Source organism: Haematobia irritans, chromosome 5, assembly GCF_050003625.1.
Source record: "Haematobia irritans isolate KBUSLIRL chromosome 5, ASM5000362v1, whole genome shotgun sequence".
NCBI lineage: Eukaryota > Metazoa > Arthropoda > Insecta > Diptera > Muscidae > Haematobia > Haematobia irritans.
In genome coordinates, this window is record NC_134401.1 from 57,843,326 (window position 1) to 57,861,139 (window position 17,814).

A 17,814-nucleotide genomic window follows, 5' to 3' on the forward strand; every position below is an offset into this window, starting at 1 on the left:
TGCTAGTATGTGGCCGTTAACAACCATGCCTAACTAGGTCCATATCGGTCTATAGTTATATATAGCCCTCAGATAAATCGATACCCAATCACACAAAAATTGTACACTGAAAAAAATATTGTCCTGAGGTCAAAGATTTCATGTCTTTAAAATACGAATGCAAATTTTGCTTAGCACAGACGACGCATTTCTCTAATATAAAGTTTTTTCCTTGTCCAAAAGTCGATAAACTTTTCAATGAAGTCGTATTGTCCTTATAATTAGTGATTGACTTAAAAATGGGTATCATAACATGAAAGAAAATATGTTTGGGCAAAGGTCAACTTGACTTTAATAATTTAGAAAAATTCTTTAAATTTAATGAAATTGTCTTTAAATTTGTTGTCGTTTGTCATCTTGACTACAAAGCAAGAAATCGTTCAAATATGGGACACGTTTTCCAACACTTTATTTTAAAGACGTTTTTTACTTGAAACATAGCATAATTTCTACTGGCAGTCGATTCTTATTTGTGTAAATAAAGTTGTCGTTAATTCGTTTTTAAAGGATTTTGATAGCATATGAAGAAACAAATCTGAAAAAGAGAAAAATTACAATTTGCTTCCTAGAAGCAAGTACACAAAACCAAATTTAAAAGAGAATTGTGTCTTAAAAGTATCCTTACTTGTATTCTCCGCTTCTTTGGCTCGGAATCAATACCAAAATTTTTAAAGTAAAGATAAAATCTTTGGAACCGGGCATGCTTTTTTTCAGTGTATAGTAGCCCCCATATAATCGACCCCCATATTTCAATTTTGGCTCTCTACCACGTATGGACTAACTTACCATTTAGAAAACGATGTTAACATAATAAGTTTTAAGATACCACAGCCCAAGTAATTCGATTGTGGATGACAGTCTTCCGTAGAAGTTTTTACGAAATCCATGGTGGAGGGTACATAAGATTCGGCCTGGCCGAACTTGCGGCCGTATATACTTGTTTTTTTTTATACCCTAAACCACATAGTGGTTAGGGTATAATAAGTTTGATCGGCCAAAAAATGTGCCTACCAGAAATATTGATTTTAGACCCCCTAAAATATATACCGTTCGAGTCAGAATCACCTCCTGAGTCGATCTAGCGCTTGGTGTCCGTCCGTCCGTCCGTCTGTCCATGTATTTGTTGTTTACAGGATTCCGGTCGCAATTATTAACCGATTTTGATGAAATTTGGTACAGGGAGTTTTTTGGGCACAAGGACGAACGCTATTGAATTTGGAAGGAATGGGATCAAATTTAGATATAGCTCTCATATATATGTATCGCCCGATTTTGACAAATGGGGTCACGTTGCGCTTTTTTTTCAAACGGATCGTCACCAAATTTCATCTGAATCGGTTCAGATTTAGATATAGCTCTCATATATATGTATCGTCAGATTTTCCCAAATTTGGCCACAAAACCTTTATTTATCAACCGATAGTACTCAAAGTTGGCTAAATATAATCTTCTATAGCACTAACTATATGTGCAAAAAATCATCGAAATCAGTTCAGATTTAGCTATAGCTCCCATATATATGTACCGCCCGATTTTTCTAAATTTGGCCATAAAACCCTTATTTATCAACCGATCTTACTAAAAGTTGGATAGATCCAGTCCTCTATAGTACTAACTATATGTGCAAAATTTCATCGAAATCGGTTCAGATGTAGATATAGCTCCCATATATGTATCACCCGATTTTGAAAAATTCGCCCCTAATAACCTTATGTTTGAACATACAGGCCTCATTTCTTAACTGATCTTACTCAAATCTTGCACAAGGTAACCTTTTGTGGTATTAATCAAACCCGCAAAATATTATGCAAATTGGTTCAGATTTAGATATAGCTTCCATATATATGTATCGCTCGATTTTCCATAGTACTCTTATTTATTAACCAATGTTACTCAAATTTCAAATTTTGATGTACTAGCCGATCGTACTTATACGTACTTGTAGCTCTTACATAAGAATATTACTCGATTTTTACAAATTTGTATTTATTACCCACACTAATTTAATGATTTTCTCTTTTTTAATAATGGGCTCAATATTAGTGACATACTAACTCCGTAGTTGCAATATCAACACAGCCAGTGTTGCTAGAAGTAGGGAAAATTCCCTATATGTAGGGTTTTTCTAATATTTAGCGTAGGGACGTAGGGCATTTCACTCAACACAATTTGTAATAATTTTTACATTGTGGTGGCTCTAGAGGAGGAAATTGGAAGCCGGCAAGGCTTGATCTTTAACAATGTGTGGTAAACTTTATTCCTGTAGAAAATTTTGTCAACATTTTATTTCTACACGGATGAAAAAGGCTGTTTTTCATATGTTTGGCTATAAACATTATATGTTTGGAACACAAATTGTTAAACACAATATTTTTGAGTGCAAGCATATAATGTTCATAAACTAGCATAACATGTTTGGGACATATATGTTAATATGTTAGAACATATTATGTTTGGGACATAAAATGTTTGTAAATATAATATGCTTGGATGCAAACATATATTAATTTAGAAATAGCCTATAAACATATATGTGTATATAAACATATATGTGTATAGTAGCTTGGAGCGCTATTTAACAGGGAGCGATATTGAATTAAGTTGGTGGTTGTTGCTTGTTATTACAAAATTAACATTTTATTTTTCCTTGGGCAATTGATCAGCCACTTCTTTGATCCTTACAAACTGTGTGGTCCGCTGTTCGAATCCCCGTCCGGCAAAAGATAAAATTAAAATAAAACAAGTATATACAGCAGTAAGTTCGGCCGGGCCGAATCTTAAATACCCACCACCATGAACCAAATATTAGGGTTTCCTTTGAAATTTCAGGAGGGCTTGAGGACTTTAGGACACAACCCGAAGATAAATTTAAAGATTTCACCTATGAGGACTATATCAGATTCTGGATTTATAAGAACCATTTTTGTTTGAGGTTTAGAGGAATCATTAACATCTCTTGTAAGTGTGCAAGAAAATTATAAAATAACGTCTTGATTTGAAATCTTAAATCTGTAGAAGTAAAATCTGGAAATTTTACATTGAGTTTCAAACAATTTTCATGATCAGTGCGCCTTCTACACCCTCAAGAAGTGAAGTCGGTCTATATGGAGGCATTACCAAATGGACCGATAAAAACTTAATCCGATACACGTTTTTGTGAGCCTAAAATACCAGAATATTTACAATTTCAGGCATATCAGATAAAAACTACGGTTTCTAGAAACCCAAGGAGTTAAATCGGGAGATCGTTCTTATGGGGGCTATACTAAAATATGGACCGATACGCACCATTTTCGGCACACCTCTTTGTGACCCGAAAATACCTCTAGATTTCCAATTTCAGGCAAATAGGATAAAAACTTCGGATTCTAGAAGCCCAAGAAGTAAAATTGGGAAATCGGTCTATATGGGGGCTATACCAAAATATGGATCGATACTCACCATTTTCGGCACACCTCTTTATGGTCCTAAAATACCTCTAGATTTCCAATTTCAGACAAATTGGATAAAAACTACGGTTTCCCAAGACCCCAAATCGGGAGATCGGTCTATATGGGGGCTATCCCAAAATATGGACCGATACTCACAATTTTTGGCACACGTATTTGTGGTCCCACAATACCTCTAGATTTCCAATTTCAGGTAAATTGAATAAAAACTGCGGTTTCTATAAGCCCAAGAAGTAAAATCGGGAGATCGGTCTATATGGGGGCTATACCAAAATATGGACCGATACTCACAATTTTTGGCACACATATTTGTGGTCCTACAGTACTTCTAGATTTCCAATTTCAGATAAATTGAATAAAAACTGCGGTTTCTATAAGCCCAAGAAGTAAAATCGGGAGATCGGTCTATATGGGGGCTATACCAAAATATGGACCGATACTCACAATTTTTGGCACACGTATTTGTGGTCCTACAATACCTCTAGATTTCCAATTTCAGGTAAATTGAATAAAAACTTCGTTTTCTATAAGCCCAAGAAGTAAAATCGGGAGATCGGTCTATATGGGGGCTATACCAAAATATGGACCGATACTCACAATTTTTGGCACACGTATTTGTGGTCCTACAATACCTCTAGATTTCAAATTTCAGGTAAATTGAATAAATACTGCGGTTTCTATAAGCCCAAGAAGTAAAATCGGGAGATCGGTCTATATGGGGGCTATACCAAAACGTGGACCGATACTCACCATTTTTGGCACATCTCTTTATGGTCATAAAATAACTCCAGATTTAAAATTTCAGGCAAATTGGATAAAAACTACGATTTCTATAAGCCCAAGACCCCAAATCGGGAGGTCGGTTTATATGGGGACTATATCAAAACCTGGACCGATATAGCCCATCTTCGAACTTGACCTGCCTGCAGACAGAAGACGAGCTTGTGCAAAATTTCAGCACGATTGCTTCATTATTGAAGTCTGTAGCGTGATTACAACAGACAGACAGACAGACAGACAGACAGACAGACGGACAGACGGACATCGTTATATCGTCTTAGAATTTCTCCCTGATCAAGAATATATATACTTTATATAGTCGGAAATCGATATTTCGATGCGTTACAAACGGAATGACAAACTTATTATACCCCCGTCACCATTCTATGGTGGTGGGTATAAAAATCATACAATTGAATAATTTCTTCTACAATGTTTGTATTACAGAAAAAGGTGCTAAGAACTAAAAAATCTCGTGGAAGTGAGAAAGATGTGGGAGAATATACAATTAGGCAGAAACAAAATTTTGAGCATTCAGGTCGAAAACCTATGTTGTTAGCACCTATATTACCTGTTTATTTTCATAATTCGTTATGATTGTAAATATATAAATAAATAAATAAAATTTTGAGCACAATATTGTTTGGGAGAATTTTTTTTAAGCATATAATATTTTTGGGTGCAAAATGCTTCAAACATATTATATGTTCACATAATAACATATTGTTTTTTGGAAGACAACATTATTGAATTTGGATGCAAAAATACAAAATGTTTGGAAATTGACTACCCAAACATATATTGTTTAGACCAATATGCTTTCAAACATATTATATATTGGAAGAGATCAAACATATAAATGTTTGGGCAATAGCCAAAAATGTATATGCTTGAAGCAAAATATGTTTGGGAATATATGTTACAGAAGCGATTTTTTGTGAGGGTGTATAGAGCATTTTGTCAAAATTGTATTTCTATAGAAGTTTTTTTCAAAATATTATTTCTATAAAAAATTTTCTCAAAATTTTATTTCTGTCCATATTTTTGTGAGAGAAAATTAAAAATCAAATTTGACGTTGGAGTCAAAAATGACCAATGCACGAAATATAGCCCCTGATCAACCACGAACAACGATATGCGTTTCTTTTCGATCGGACTTCAAATGACGACACAGCACAATAAATTGTATTTCGGGGGGTCGTAGGGTAAACGGGAAAAAAGTTTTGGTGTTCTGAAATTGTCTTCGAATATGCTACAAAACTGGGGGGTGACAGCATCAACTTTTTTTTCCTTTAGGTCGTGACCCTATCTAATGTACCCCTTAATTTTCTTAAATATGCAACTGCGGTTTATCTCCCAGACCTATATGGTACCCCACAAATGCTTATGATTACTAATTCTGTAATGGTGGTTTAGGGTATGATATAGTCGGCCCCGCCCGACTTTCTACTTTACTTACTTGTTTTTTAATTTCATTAATTTTTTTCATACTCAAATTTTTACTATTTCTTAAGTACCTACGTTTATTATTTTGATCATGTTAGGCAAATTCATAACAATGGTACATTTTAACGATTGAAGCTAACCGAACCTAAAATTGATCAGTGTTACGACTGCAACGTTTTTTTAGATTTAACTTAATTTCAAATATCCGGAAAGTGAATTATAATTCACTTTTAATAGTTTAGGCTTAAAAGTTCGTATTATTGCATTTTTTGTTTTTCTTAGTTTTATATTTTTTTCTGTTACATATTTTATAAATTATGACCTTGTATACATCATCATTGAATGATATTTGTTCAAAAATTTAATTTCAATATAAAAATGTGTTCTGAAATAAAATGATGAATTTTCATGGAATTATTATGAATAACTAAAAGGCTTTGAATTTTTCCTGTATGGCATAGAAGGTTAGGCTAGGGCAGAATGTGGGATCCTGGAAATTTATATCTTTCAATGTCGCCCCAGGAATATGGTAGGAGCGGGTTAAGAGGCGAAGATCTCTGTCCATTTTAATTTTGTTTGAACCAGGGCTGTGGAGTCGAGCCGACTCCGACTCCGACTTCAGCATTTTTCATCAGCTCGACTCCGACTCCGGAGTCGACTCCGGGTAATATAACTAAGTCTCATTTTAATACCACTAATTTTTAGTTCTATTGTGGGGGTACCGTAAGTGGATCGATATAAAGTATCGTATTTATTTATGTGTGCAAAAAAGGTCTTAATTTCACATTAGATGCCAATTGAACTCTATATTTCAAATTTAGGGCAATGTTTAATAAATAAAATAACGATATAAATACCAATCATAATATGAGAAGATACCAACAGTATATGTATTTGGGGAAAATTATTGATACTATCTCAAATCCTTTAAATTTGTTGGGAGCTATATAAAGGTTTATATTCCCATATGCATGAATTTGAATCTGAATCGATTTAGACAAAATTGTATATACACAGTCTTACACAAGTTTACATACCCCTGAGTTTTTAACCTACTAACCAAACATCTTTCTTGTTGTTTTTTATAAACCACACTAAAAAAATATTGTTAAAAATTAACAAATACTATGTTTTCAAATTATTTTACAAAAATTAAAGCATGTATATGCATAGTTTATAATATTTTATTATTTCAATAAAATACAAATTCTTTAATCGTATGTAAACTTGTGTGAGACTGTGTACTTCTACAAAATCTATGCACTTAAATTAAATCTAAAGTTATGGGACGTAATTTTAACAATTTTAACAAACAATAAAAATGCAAGGAAAGTCTAAAGTCGGGCGGGCCGATTATAATATACTCTGCACAACTTTGTATTTAGATTTACATTTTGATAAAATCTCAAATCCGACTCCTACAAAATCTCTGGCAATGTTTGGGAAATATTTATAATTGTTTAGACAATTTCGCAAAAATGCATTTATGATTCATTCATTGAAATATTTGAAAATTTGAGTCATTTCTACAAGTTTTCGACTTAGCAGTGAGTATCAGTGAGCATACAATTTTGGAAAAATGTTTGTCTAGTAAATAAAATTTTGCAAAATTTTATATAGAAATAAAATTTTGCAAAATATTCTACAGAAACAAAATTTTGACTAAATAAAAATAATTATAGAAATAAAATTTGGCAAAAATTTTTATAGAAATAAAAGTTTGAAAAAATTATCAGTAGAAATACAATTAAAAAAAATTGTGTTGCAAACAAAATTTTGCAAAATTTTCTATAGAAATAAAATTTTGCAAAATATTCTATAGAAACTAAATTTTGACTAAATTTTCTACAGAAATAAAATTTTGACTAAATTTTATATAGAAAAAAATAGTTCTATAGCAATAAAATTTTCAATACATTTTTTATAGCAGTATCAGTAAGAAAAAAAATTTGGAGAAAATTTGCTCTAGAAATAAAATTTGACAATTTTTTCTTATAGAAATAAAATTTTGAAAAAATTATCAATAAAAATTACAATTTTAGAAAAAATTTTGTGTAGTAAATAAAATTCAAACAAAATTTTGACTAAATTTTCTATAAAAATAAAATTTTGATCAAATTTTCTAATAAAAACATGGCAAAATTTTCTATAGAAATAAAATGTTGACCAAATTTTCTAATAAAAAAATCTATTACTATAAAATGTTGGCAAAATTTTCTATAGAAATAAAATTTTGAAAAAATTTTTGTGTAACAAACAAAATTTTGCAAAATTTTCTGTAGAAATAAAATTTTGCAAAATATTCTATAGAAACAAAATTTTGACTCAATTTTCTATAGAATTAAATTTTGACTAAATTTTCTATAGAAAAAAATATGTCTATAGCAATAAATTTTTGAATAGATTTTTTATAGAAATAAAATTATGACAAAATTTGCTATAGAAATAAAATGTTGACAATACTTTTTATAGAAATAACATTTTGACAAAATTTTCTAAAAAAAAACAACTTTGAAAAAATTTTCTGTCAATATTCCACATATGTGTATGACCTTAAAATAAAATGAAAAAAAAAATAATTTCGATTTGTTCGAAATATTTCAAATTTATTGATACATTAAAATGGATCGATCCAGCCCATCTGCTAGTCTAACATTCTAGGACACATCAAAAGATAGCCGTAATTGGAAAATGATTTTCATTTACAATCATGCCGTACATTGATCAAATGAATAACGCAATGGAAATTAATTTGCGTAAAAACTTGCTTAGTTACAAAAATGTGAAGTGTTTTCAAAAAATTGGTTTAGCCGGAGTCGGAGTCGAGCAACATTTTTACGACTCCGACTCCAGCAAAATCTTCAGACTCTGACTCCAAGACTCCGACTCCGGCTCCACAGCCCTGGTTTGAACTAATTTTATTTCAACTTTCATTTTATTTGTTTATCAGGGAGTCTATAATAATATGTGATGTCGATAGTCCGAAATCGATACTTAGAAGACAAGAATCCCCCCAAATCCCGACTGTTACACTGGTAGAAAAAAGGAGGTACGTGGCCATTACCGTTTGGTATTAATTGATTGGTTCACGTTACCTTCTAATTTTGATACCACTTTCTATCAAATCATTTACATCCGGTATTATTATGGTATTAACTTTCACATACCCGTAACATATGATATGTCGCCGTTGCTAAAAACTAAGTTGTCGCCTTAGTAGTTTAGTTTGTTCACATAGAGTAAATAGACGCGTTAATTGCAATATTTCTTGAAAAACATAATGACTGAAAAAAACTAAATTTGTGGATATAGCGAAGTATTCGTAAGTATAAAAGTTTTTAGTATTATTAATATTTACTAATTCGGAACCATTCTCTTATTAGATACGTAAGAGCTTTCCAAATCTCACAACAGTCAGCTTGAGGCATACAGAGCCTGTGATGGGACATAAAATTCAAAGAATAATTTTGCATGAAAAAAGTGGTGAAGTGTATGTACTATGTATTTTATAAATGTATTAAAAGAAAAGTCATTGTTACGTGTGTTTTATTGAACTAATATATATTATAACAATAAATACCGGGTTTGTATTAAACCCAATACCGTTTTGGTATTATTTGGTAATACCACACTGTTTATACATCAATAACTTAATACCGCTAAGGTATTATTTTTAATACCATTTTGGTATTTACATAATACCGTATGGTACTTTCATGCTTTGTGTACCGTTCAGTATTGATATCGTACCATACGGGGTTGGCTTACTATCAATAACGTACGGTATTGATTTGAGCCCGTATGGTAATAATTTTTCTATGGGTGTAGCTAGTGCATTAATGGCTCCCGTCGTCTTCTAATATTGGTTCTTGATTTTCCGAAAATATAGGGAGTTGCTGAAGGGCAACGTTTGTACTTATCATTGAATATACAGTGTGGGTCACAATGTGTACACACTTTTCTAATATATTCGTTCACTGTACATTACAAAAGTTTGATCACTCGTACATACTTGATTGGTAATTGTAATTCCTTTCCAAACGAACCTCGTATATCTCCCCCTCAAAACAAACACACACTTACGTACTTCAAAATAACATTTATTTTATAAAATCCTATAAAATTATACATTTATGTAGTCCTTGCACCGAAACAACTATGGTATGAGTGTATGGGCAGTTTGTGGACATCGGATCGAAAAGTAGCAACAATTTGATTATAATAATATTCGAACCACAATGACTACAAAACAAAATGCAGATACAGAGTGTCCTAGAACTTACAATTACCCGGACATTGCATTACCTACTGGACTTGGATATAAAAAAGCATCAAACCGCCTACTGGCACTGCAAATTTTGTAAAATGACTGCATTTTTCAACGACAGGATTTTTTCATTGAAATGCCGAAAATAGAATTAGGTGTTTTTTTTTTGCTGTTAGTTTTTTTTTGTGGGCAGGGGGCGGGGTATGCAAGTATTTCGAAAATGTGGTTTCTACATCATGTCATGCAAGACCTTCTCTGTGCATGCGTGTGTGTGTGTGAATTAAATTTATTGGAAATCCCCTATTGGTCAACGAAAGTCAACATTCTGACTTTTCCGCATTGAACATTGGCCATACATGAGCAGTTATGGCTCACTTTCATGAAAGTGTTTTGTGGCCAATCTCTAGATTGAATTTATTTTAAAATTTCAACTTCAATCGTTTGGAATTAATAAAGACATTTGTTTGGTCATTCAATGTGGCTGACATATGCAGGAAGCCCCTTGGCAATTTAACATTTTTAGAGAATATATTTAGGCCTATGATAATATGAATAAAATAGTATGTGTAATAGTTTACTCATCATACATGCCTTATTGCCATTGCAGGTTAAGTCTATTTGCAGTTAATGTGACACAAGTAAGCCTGACAATTGGCCCAAGAGATTTTCTTTTCACCTTAAAAAATGTACCTTAACAGTACAAAAGATTAAAGAAAATCATGACATAATAATTACATACTAACTTCGATTATAAACTTGGGTTTATTGGGTCTTAAAGAAAATACATACAACAAAGAGAAATTGCGTTTTTCTAAAAGTTCGTTCCGGAGGAAAGTAAATTTTCTTTATGTGTAGGAATACAAAAGTCGAAAATCGAATTTTTGTAATGCTCACGATACAATTTGGTCAGGGTATAATAAGTTTGATCGGCCAAAAAATGTGCCTACCAGAAATATCGATTTTAGACCCATAAAATATATACCGATCGACTCAGAATCACCTCCTGAGTCGATCTAGCGCTTGGTGTCCGTGCGTCCGTCTGTCCATGTATTTGTTGTTCACAGGATTCCGGTCGCAATTATTAACCGATTTTGATGAAATTTGGTACAGAGAGTTTGTTGGACACAAGGACGAACGCTATTGAATTTGGAAGATATCGGATCAAATTTAGATATAGCTCCCATATATATGTATCGCCCGATTTCGACAAATGGGGTCACGTTGCGCGTTTTTTCAAACGGTTCGTCACCAAATTTGGCAAAAGGTAATCTTTTCCATCGCCCTTCAAGTCTGCAAAATTTCATCCAAATCGGTTCAGATTTAGATATAGCTCTCATATATATATATATGTATCGCCCGATTTTCCCAAATTTGGCCACAAAATCTTTATTTATCAACCGATCTTACTCAAAGTTGGCTAAATATAATCTTCTATAGCACTTACTATATGTGCAAAAAATCATCGAAATCGGTTCAGATTTAGCTATAGCTCCCATATATATGTACCGCCCGATTTTTATAAATTTGGCTATAAAACCCTTATTTATCAACCGATCTTACCCAAATTTGACTAAATGTAGTCTTCTATAGTACTAACTATATGTGCAAAAAATCATCGAAATCGGTATATATTTAGATATAGCTCCCATATATATGTATGTATAGCCCGCTTTTCCCAATTTTGGCCATAGAACCCTTATTTATTAACCGATCTTACTAAACTTTGGCTAGATCCAGTCCTCTATGGTACTAACTATATATGCAAAATTTCATCGAAATCGGTTCACATGTAGATATAGCTCCCATATATGTATCACCCGATTTTGAAAAATTCGCCCCTAATAACCTTATGTGTGACCATACATGCCTCATTTCTTAACTGATCTTACTCAAATCTTGCACAAGGCAACCTTTTGTGGTATTAATCAAACCAGCAAAATATTATGCAAATTGGTTCAGATTTAGATATAGCTTCCATATATATGTATCGCTCGATTTTCCCAAATTTGGCCATAGTACTCTTATTTATTAACCAATGTTACTCAAATTTCAAATTTTGCTGTACTAGCCGATCGTACTTATACGTACTTGTAGCTCACTTTAACAATGTGTGGTAAACTTTATTCCTGTAGAAAATCTTGTCAGCATTTTATTTCTATAGAACATTTTGTCAAAATTGTATTTCTATAGATTTTTTTTTCAAAATATTATTTCTATAAACAATTTTCTCAAAATTTTATATCTGTGGAATTTTTTCTCAAAATTTTATTTCTATAGAATTTATTGTCAAAATTTTATTTCTATAGAAAAATTTCTCACAAAAATTTGTTTATAGAAACTTTTTCCAAAATTTTATTTTATAGAGATTTAACAAAAAAGATTACTAATTGGGGTAGAATTCTACCAAGTGTGGCAACCGTGGTGGTAATACAAATTTATATTCTAAGTTATATACGTTGCATATTCATGTTTTAAGATTATAGAGTACTTAGAACCATTTTTGTTTTCTACAATTTTTTAAATTTAACGAAAAATATAGTAGGGAAAATTGTTTGGGAATGTATGGGAAAGTAGGGAACTTTTTTTGTCCTTGTAGGGTAAACCCAACATTTTCCGTGGCAACATTGACTATGAGCTGTAGTCAGATTGACACAAAGCACCCATAGACATGTACCCCTTAATTTTCTTAAATATGCAACTGCGGTTTATCTCCCAGACCTATACGTTACCCCACAGATGCTTATGATTACTAATTCTGTAATGGTGGTTTAGGGTATGATATGGTCGGCCTCGCCCGACTTTCTACTTTACTTACATGTTTGTTTATAAAAATGGTGCAAATTCGACCTTTTATGTTGGCCAAATAGACTCATACATTTTTAAGTAAAAATTTGTAATGTAGTGTTGTCAATCCTACATAGTTCGGGATATACGCATCATCCAATACTGTAACTATATTCATGTCATAACCGTTTTCAGTATTTTCAGTACGGTTCAATGCCACCACGGTTGCTCCCGTATATATACTTACATTTTGCATCGGGTCTGATAAAAATTAATTCTCCAAGACCATCCGGAATTTCGGCGAATCGGTTTATATGGAGGACTATACCTAAAAGTGGTGCCAACTTGTGCCAAGTTTCAAGTCGATAGTTTATTTCATTCGGAAGTTAGACACAAATGACCGGCCAACAGATCGACTTAAAATTTCACCACGACCCAAATATATAATTTGTGGGGTCTAAGACAAATATTTCGATATATTACAAACTGAACACATCGATTCCCCCATCCTACAATCAAAAAAGCTTACTTGCATTTTAAGATTTTGACCTTCCCTTCCAGGGAGCCACCGTGGTGCAATGGTTAGCATGCCTTGCATACACAAGGTCGTGGGTTCGATTCCTGCTTCGACCGAACACCAAAAAAGTTTTTCAGCGGTGGATTATCCCACCTCAGTAATGCTGGTGACATTTCTGAGGGTTTCAAAGCTTCTCTAAGTGGTTTCACTGCAATGTGGAACGCCGTTCGAACTCGGCTATAAAAAGGAGGTCCCTTGTCATTGAGCTTAACATGGAATCGTTCAGCACTCAGCGATAAGAGAGAAGTTCTCCAATGTGGTATCACAATGGACTGAATAGTCTAAGTGAGCCTGATACATCGGGCTGACACCTAGCCTAACCTAACCTAACCTTAAGAATTTTGGTGCTATTCTGAGCCAAAGATGATGCTTCTTTAAAAATAAGGACATTCTTTAGCAGCCATTTAAAGGGTGGTTAAATTGTAAATGTTGAACGTGAACCACACCTAAACGCCAAGTTTTTTCCGAATTTTATTTGACATTTCTCTATTTCAGACTTACTTAATTTGAACCATGGAAAGATACACAATCCAACAACGTGTTAAATGGTTCCAAGAAATGGTAACAGTGGATGATCAATTTTCGAAGAAAATCATCTTCAGTGATGAGGCACATTTTCACCTCAGTGGATTCGTCAATAAACAGAATTGCCGCATTTGGGCGAATGATAATCCAAGAGTGATTGTCAAAAAACCAATGCACCCACAAAGAGTGACTGTTTGGTGCGGTTTATGGGCTGGCGGCATCATCGGGCCGTATTTTTTCCAAAATGAGGCCGGTCAGGCAATTACTGTGAATGGTGTTCGCTATCGTGAGATGATAACGAACTTTTTATGGCCCGAATTGGAAGATATGGATGTGGACGATATGTGGTTTCAGCAGGACGGTGCCACTTGCCACACAGCTAACGAAACAATGGATCTTTTTCGCAACAAATTCAATGGCCGTGTTATCTCACGTAATGGCGATGTCAATTGGCCGCCAAGATCATGTGATTTGACACCGTTGGACTTTTTTCTTTGGGGTTATTTGAAAGAAAAGGTGTACGTCGATAAGCCAGCAACAATTCAAGAGCTAAAGGATGAGATAATTCGGCACATTAACGGCATAGAACCTCCATTATGCCTCAGCGTCACCGGATGAAGGTGTGCCACTGAGGTCGCGGCGCCCATTTGGCCGATATTTTGTTCCATACATAATTGAGTAATACCAATATATGATAATAAAATAAAATTAAAATAATTTCCTTAATAGTTTGTGCTTTATTCAAAATCAACATCGGCCCTTGAAATTTTAACCACCCTTTAGTTTAAAATCGCTATTATAATACAGATCTCTTAATTTTTATTCTCTTTTAGCGATATATTTACAAAACTATTCATGTGAAAAAAAAAAAACATCTAAATAATAACCGATACCTCAAAGCAAACAAGTTTTCTTAGCTTCATAAAAAAACAAGTAAGTAAAGTAGAAAGTCGGGCGGGGCCGACTATATCATACCCTAAACCACCATTACAGAATTAGTAATCATAAGCATCTGTGGGGTAACGTATAGGTCTGGGAGATAAACCGCAGTTGCATATTTAAGAAAATTAAGGGGTACATGTCTATGGGTGCTTTGTGTCAATCTGACTACAGCTCATAGTCAATGTTGCCACGGAAAATGTTCGGTTTACCCTACAAGGACAAAAAAAGTTCCCTACTTTCCCATACATTCCCAAACAATTTTCCCTACTATATTTTTCGTTAAATTTAAAAAATTGTAAAAAACAAAAATGGTTCTAAGTACTTTATTATCTTAAAACATGAATATGCAACGTATATAACTTAGAATATAAATTTGTATTACCACCACGGTTGCCACAGTTGGTAGAATTCTACCCCAATTAGTAATCTTTTTTGTTAAATCTCTATAAATTAAAATTTTGGAAAAAGTTTCTATAAACAAATTTTTGTGAGAAATTTTTCTATAGAAATAAAATTTTGACAATAAATTCTATAGAAATAAAATTTTGAGAAAATTGTTTATAGAAATAATATTTTGAAAAAAATTTCTATAGAAATACAATTTTGACAAAATGTTCTATAGAAATAAAATGCTGACAAGATTTTCTACAGGAATAAAGTTTACCACACATTGTTAAAGATCAAGCTTTGTCGGCTTCTAATTTCCTCCTCTAGAGCCACCAAAATGTAAAAATTATTACAAATTGTGTTGAGTGAAAATGTCTTACATTGTGGCCCTACGTCCCTACAAGACGCTAAATATTAGAAAAACCCTACATATAGGGAATTTCCCCTACTTCTATCAACACTGGCTGTGTTGATATTGCGCCTACGGAGTTAGTATGCCACTACTATTGAGCCCATTATTAAAAAAAGAGAAAATCGTTAAATTAGTGTGGGTAATAAATACAAATTTGTAAAAATCGAGCAATATTCTTATGTAAGAGCTACAAGTACGTATAAGTACGATCGGTTAGTACATCAAAATTTGAAATTTGAGTAACATTGGTTAATAAATAAGAGTACTATGGCCAAATTTGGGAAAATCGAGCGATACATATATATGGAAGCTATATCTAAATCTGAACCAATTTGCATAATATTTTGCTGGTTTGATAAATACCACAAAAGGTTACCTTGTGCAAGATTTGAGTAAGATCAGTTAAGAAATGCGGCATGTATGGTCAAACATAAGGTTATTAGGGGCGAATTTTTCAAAATCGGGTGATACATATATGGGAGCTATATCTACATGTGAATCGATTTCGATGAAATTTTGCACATATAGTTAGTACTATAGAGGAATGGATCTAGCCAAATTTTAGTAAGATCGGTTAATAAATAAGGGTTCTATGGCCAAATTTGGGAAAATCGGGCTAAACATATATATGGGAGCTATATCTAAATCTGAACCGATTTCGATGATTTTTTGCACTATAGTAAGTGCTATAGAAGATTATATTTAGCCAACTTTGAGTAAGATCGGTTCATAAATAAAGGTTTTGTGGCCAAATTTGGGAAAATCGGGCGATACATATATATGAGAGCTATATCTAAATCTGAACCGATTTGGATGAAATTTTGCAGACTTGAAGGGCGATGGAAAAGATTACCTTTTGCCAAATTTGGTGACGATCCGTTTGAAAAAACGCGCAACGTGACCCCATTTGTCGAAATCGGGCGATACATATATATGGGAGCTATATCTAAATTTGATCCGATTTCTTCCAAATTCAACAGCGTTCGTCCTTGTGTCCAATAAACTCTCTGTACCAAATTTCATCAAAATCGGTTAATAATTGCGACCGGAATCCTGTGAACAACAAATACATGGACAGACGGACGGACGGACGGACGGACACCAAGCGCTAGATCGACTCAGGAGCTGATTCTGAGTCGATCAGTATATATTTTATGGGGTCTAAAATCAATATTTCTTCTATGTGGTTTAGGGTATAAAAACTTTAAACCAAAGATGCCAATTCTGCCAAAAGTAAATATTAGTCTATTTGTGAAACATTTTTACCTTTAATTTCTACCCTAAATTTAAAGAAACAATTTTTTAAAGATTAAACTGAAAAAACAGTGAACCCACCAGGAAGAAAACATTTTGTTAATTTTAGAAAATTTTTAATATTTTTAGAAAATTTGAACAAAACAGTATTACAAACGCTGACATCACGCCGATATCACAAAAATAAGTAAATAGTTTTCGGCAAATTCAAGACAAGTTCAAAATTGCAAGAATGTCTTTAGTGACATACGAAGTTCATGATGGACGCATTTGTAGTAAAATTTACAAATTTAAAGAAATAATGAACTATTTTGTGAGAAATACGAATTTAGTAAAATTTTTTACTTCATTTGTGTATAATTTTTTCCCGTTTCACAGGTCATTTAACTAACGTATGCAAAACAAGTATATACAGCAGTAAGTTCGGCCGGGCCGAATCTTAAATACCCACCACCATGAACCAAATATTAGGGTTTCCTTTGAAATTTCAGGAGGGCTTGAGGACTTTAGGACACAACCCGAAGATAAATTTAAAGATTTCACCTATGAGGACTATATCAGATTCTGGATTTATAAGAACCATTTTTGTTTGAGGTTTAGAGGAATCATTAACATCTCTTGTAAGTGTGCAAGAAAATTATAAAATAACGTCTTGATTTGAAATCTTAAATCTGTAGAAGTAAAATCTGGAAATTTTACATTGAGTTTCAAACAATTTTCATGATCAGTGCGCCTTCTACACCCTCAAGAAGTGAAGTCGGTCTATATGGAGGCATTACCAAATGGACCGATAAAAACTTAATCCGATACACGTTTTTGTGAGCCTAAAATACCAGAATATTTACAATTTCAGGCATATCAGATAAAAACTACGGTTTCTAGAAACCCAAGGAGTTAAATCGGGAGATCGTTCTTATGGGGGCTATACTAAAATATGGACCGATACGCACCA